Source organism: Microtus ochrogaster, unplaced genomic scaffold (genome assembly GCF_000317375.1).
Source record: "Microtus ochrogaster isolate Prairie Vole_2 unplaced genomic scaffold, MicOch1.0 UNK68, whole genome shotgun sequence".
In the NCBI taxonomy this organism is placed as follows: domain Eukaryota; kingdom Metazoa; phylum Chordata; class Mammalia; order Rodentia; family Cricetidae; genus Microtus; species Microtus ochrogaster.
The window spans coordinates 1,979,468-1,984,383 of NW_004949166.1; the positions used below are offsets into that span (position 1 = coordinate 1,979,468).

The window sequence follows — 4,916 nt, forward strand, 5'->3', positions numbered from 1 at the left end:
CCTGCCTCTGCCTCCCGAGTGCTGGGATTAAAGGCGTGTACCACCACCGCCCGGCTTTCCTGTCTCTTCTAAAGAAAGGAGAGGCACTGGATAGTCCTTCCAGGGTAGCTGGGATGGGGACATTGTCATCATATTGCTCTATAATGGGAAGGTGGGTCACACTAGAGCATGGGTGGAAGGACGTGGATTTGCCCTGGCCCTGTTTGCTCTAAAACCTGTGCTCTAAGATTTTATCCTTCTGCCTCTGAGAATATCTCTGTTGCACTGCCCTGTAGCACTTACTAAGCTGGATGTGGATTCTATCAGGTGCTTGTCTTAGAGCCCCTAGAACATAAGCAAGTTCTGGGAGAACAGGGACTTTTCTTTGCTCACTCTAATGGGAAGAAGTAGATGGTGGGCAAACCCTGTTGAATGAATGTCTGAATACAAGAGAAAAAATTATCTGTAATGCAAATAAAATGCTTTAGGGCCTTAAAATTAAAAACAAAAACAAAAACAAAAAAAAACCAAAACCCAAACAAGAAAACCAAAGCCAAAACTGAAAACAAAAACTTACTTTAGGCAGGTCATGGTAGGAGGCAAAGGCAGTCCGATCTTAGTGTGTGTTTGAGGCCAGCCTGGCCCATACAGTGAGTTCCAGGCCGGCCAGGACTACATAGTGAGGCCTCAGCACATAAAACAAGAACAGCAGGGCACTTTAACCATAGGGGGCTGCAGACACTTCTACCCTAGGTGCTCTTCTTCCATCTCTACCTCTCCTCTGCAGGCCAAGATTCTAGGTTACTGAACAAACTGTCAAGGCTCTTCAGACACAAACATTCTGCCTTAGCAGGGATTATGTCTTTTGTCCAGGAAAAGGAATATAATCGGAATTATACATACATATATACACATACACATTATATACATCCAGAAAAGGTTCCCCAGACCAGATTCTACCTTTTAAAAAGATCTCTGCAGATGTAACTGTGATTCTCTAAGGCACATCTTCCAGTTCAAAATGGAAACCAACGAGAAAGCTGAACCCGATGGCTGACAAGCATCACTCACACACCGCACTCACTTCTGACTCAGTAACACGTCTGTTCACTTAAGTTCTTGCTTTTTGTGTATGTGGAGAGAGGACATTGAGACTGTGCCTTGTGTAGCCAAAGCTTGCCTCAGATTCACTATGGAGCCAAGGATGGCCTATAATTCTCAATCTTTCTGCCTTTAACTCCTGAGTGTTGGGAATCACAGGTAAATGCCAAAATGTCTGCTAACATTTTTTCTATATGATCACTTAAATATATAAAATAGACTCTGTAACACAAACCTACAGGACACACCAAGTTCGATCTTGTTTCCCAACGCTCTGAGACTAGTTTGTCCTGTTCGGCTGTGAGGTAAGCAAGTGCTATTTAGGTGTTCACTGCAAAGACAGAATAGCAAAGGAGCCTGTTTATACTTTGCCAAATCTCACTGCCAATGCCACCATCACTGCATCCTTTTGGAGACACTGTAAATATGGGCATTTCCTCTCCGGCCAGTGTCTTATGAAGTAGCAGATTTCGTTTGAAGAGGAGGCCTGGATGAGATCAGCGGGGCATCGAAAGTTTGAGTACTTAGCACTCCAGTGACATTTAAAGACCTACAGACCCAGGAAAAACAGCCTACCTCCTAAGCTCCTTTGTACTGAGTATGCTGCAGCTGTATCTATCAACATCTCTATAAAATAGAAGTTTTTATGTGTGTATCATGTATGGGTGCGCACATGCTGCAGGCTACAAGTGAAGGTCAGGGGACAACTTTGGCATTCGGCTCTTTTCTTTTACCATGTTGGTTTCAGGGATTTTGAAGCCAGAGTAAACTGCAGTTCGCAACAATTCGGAACTAGTGAGAAGGAACCTTGGCAAGTTTTGTTTCTATTTTTGCCTCTCCTACTATCAAACCCTGACTGTTCTGGCTTCTTACGACCGGTTCTCAAATGCGTTGAGTGACAAACGCGTTCAGGGAGGTCACCGTCTTCCCTCTCACCTATGCGTAACTGCTGGCCCTCGATTCTAGTTCACGGGTTCACCCAAGTTTTCTCCAAGTCAGAGAACAGCCGCGGTCTCCAGACCGAGAGGCAAGCGAGTGAAACCTTCAGCTTAGAGGCGGTGCGCGGGCCTCTGCGGACGGCACGGCCTCCCCAGCCGGTTTCCCTATCCGTGAGTCGGGGGGAAAACACCTCACCTCGGGGCCGCTGGGCGCTTGGTGGAGAAGCCACAGTCGCCCACTCCGCGCCGGCCCAGCATGGCCCAGAAGCCCCACTGCAAGGGCGGGGTGCGGCGGCGAGAAAGCGGCGCCAGGCAGGGATCGTGCCCCGCGCCCCCGCCCGGGTCTGAGCTCCGCTATTATTCCGGAAATGCCTGAGGAAAGCGAGCGTCTTCCGCTTCCTCGCGCCTGCAGCAGCCCACCGCTCACCCGCTGTGCCGCTTCACCGGGCTTCTCCGGTGGCCACTCACGCATCCACTTCCGGCTCTGTCCGCATGTGGCGTCCCACTCGTTTGTTCTCCGATGTCGACACTTCGGTGTCTGAAAAGTTCCGAGGCTAGTGAGTTCCGGGTGCCCAGCTGTCTGCGTCCGGTTTGGTGCAGTTGTGGTTCCCAAAGCCTCCACTATATCCCTTCTCCCTGCATCCTGGGGGAGGGGAGTGTCCACCAAAAATCACCCAGAGAAAGCAATAATGATGATTGTCATTATGGTTATGAAAACTGGCATGAAAACAGATGCTATTAATAATTAAAATAATTTTAAAATTACAGACAACAGGCTTCTTTCAGAGTTAGAAACTTTTGAGAGTCAAGGATGGTGGCTCGTACCAGGAATTCAGTCAGTAATCAGGAGGCTGAGGCCAGTCAGGACCTACACATTGAGTTTCATTCTAGGCTGGGTTACAAGGTATACAAAACAACCCAAACAAAACACCACCTAAAATTTTGTAGACAGTATTATTTCTGTTAATATATCTGGAAGATGATGTATAAATTTTTGTTTTAGAGCATTAGGATCACAGAAGTTTAAAATAGATTTCATGACTTTATTAGCATATTGTTTTTAATAGCCTGGTGTAGTGACACATAACCTTTAATCCCAGCACTCGGGAGGCAGAGGCAGGTGGATTTCTATGAGTTCAAGGCCAGTCTGGTCTACAGAGCTAGTTCTAGAACAGTCAGGGCTACACAGAGAAACCCTGTTTAAAAAAACGAGAGAGAGAGAGAGAGAGAGAGAGAGAGACAGAGACAGAGACAGACAGACAGAGACAGAGACAGAGAGAGACACAGAGAGAGAGAGAGATCTCCTGGTTTTAAACCTTCACTCTGTAACTAAGCCATGGCCCTGACAGTCCTAACAAGCTAGGGTTGGGCACCCATCCTCAATACATCTGTGAAAGAGACAACTAAGGCTGCATGATAGCGCTGCGTGTAAAGACACCGACTGCCAAGCTGGCCATGTGCACGCGACATAAATAAAAATAAAGAGGTATTACTAAAAAGCAGAGAAAAGAGGTTTATTCAATGTGCTCACATGTGGTAGAGTAACAACTAATGAGGTCTCCCCACAAGTTCTTGGGGTCCTGAAATGAGACTTAGGTTTAAGTAGAGAGCAAGAAGTATGCTTAGCTACATTACTATATGGTCAAGGTTGTTAAGTTTCAAACTTGGGAAAAATGGCTGAGTTGCCTATTTAACATATCAAAGCAAATCTGGCCTCCAGGTTCTCCCAGCATCTCTCAGTCCCTACCTGCTGGTACACCTCTGCCTTCTACCCTGAACTCTCCAGGCCAGGAGCTGGGCTGCCCTTGCCTCAGAGGCTCTTCCCTATATAATCCAGAATCTTTGGTCACCTGCCCCTTTGGCCGCCTGGCTGCTGCACCAGGTTCCCCCCTCTTCCCCCCCCCCCCCCCCATGGCCCAGCTCAACCTGGTCATGTCCACTCTGGACTTTCCCAGATGTCCCTGCCTGTCTCTAGCTCCACTCTGCCTTTTATCTATCATAAACCTTTTCCTCCACTATGCCTAGGAGCATCATGGCCTTCCCTTTCCTTTTTAGTTCTTTATTTTATTCCGAGGTGTGGCCTTGCCCATAATCTACTCATCGATGTCACACAGTGATCTGATAGATTGTCAGAACTGAGTGAAATCTCTTCCTGAGAGGCAAGGCCTTCAGTGGCTGGCCCCAAGTCTTCAGCCTTTCCCCTCTACCAGAATGGGATTCCTGGGGAAATTTTAATTCTTTGGGGACAATAGTCTGATAGCATAAGTGTCTCTCTCTTTAAATTGTCATTGTAACATCCTGGCAGGGTGACTCCATTCTAAAGAGCAGCCCCTCCCTTTGTCCATCAGATTATGATTCTGTTGCTTCTTTTTTGAATTCTCTTCACCTGGCTTTGTTCTAGGAGGGAAAGACCTGGGTTGACGACGGCTCTTCAGAGTTTAGAAGGGGTCAGAGCACCCCTCTTCTAGGACCCCCGGTTTCCTGCTGTGTGAAGAGGTGCTTTTCCTGCTCTGAGGATGCATCCTCTCATCCCAGTTCACCAGGTATTTAAATGTGAACAGGAAATCTGTTTCTACAGGGCTCAGCTTCTCAAGGGGAATTGAGGCCACCCTCCCTCAGGGAGATGAGCCCACCAGCCAGCTCCTGGGTTCTGGTCACGAGCTTCTAGCAGGTGCTTCCTCCCAGCACACTTCCACGGGACCAAGGCAGAGCCACAAAGGCTGCCATCTCACCATTCTGGTAAGTGACGCTCCAGAGCCCCAGAAAGGTCGGGAGGGTGGTGAGCAGGAACCAGGGTGCAATGACCCTCTTCTCAAAGCAGGGAGGAGAGTGTTTCCCAGCCGGCACGGGCCCCAGGAGCAGTGGCTGTAGGAAGCAGACTGCTGCAGGTTGCAAGCC

At 48.2% G+C, this 4,916-nt stretch overlaps 1 protein-coding gene across 4 annotated transcripts in view; it reads right to left on the reverse strand.

Moving 5' to 3' along the window:
* Nucleotides 1-2,488, reverse strand: part of Top3b (DNA topoisomerase III beta) — a 26,146-nt gene extending 23,658 nt beyond the window's left edge. For 2 of the 4 annotated variants that reach the window (XM_005370012.3, XM_026777467.1), the window contains exon 1: nucleotides 2,446-2,488. The gene's annotated coding sequence lies outside the window, so the exon portion shown is untranslated. Of the gene's footprint in view, nucleotides 1-2,016 lie in introns of all 4 variants that reach the window. The other 2 variants (XM_026777466.1, XM_013354764.2) reach the window with 2 other exon arrangements.
* Between the last annotated feature and the right edge of the window lie 2,428 nt (nucleotides 2,489-4,916).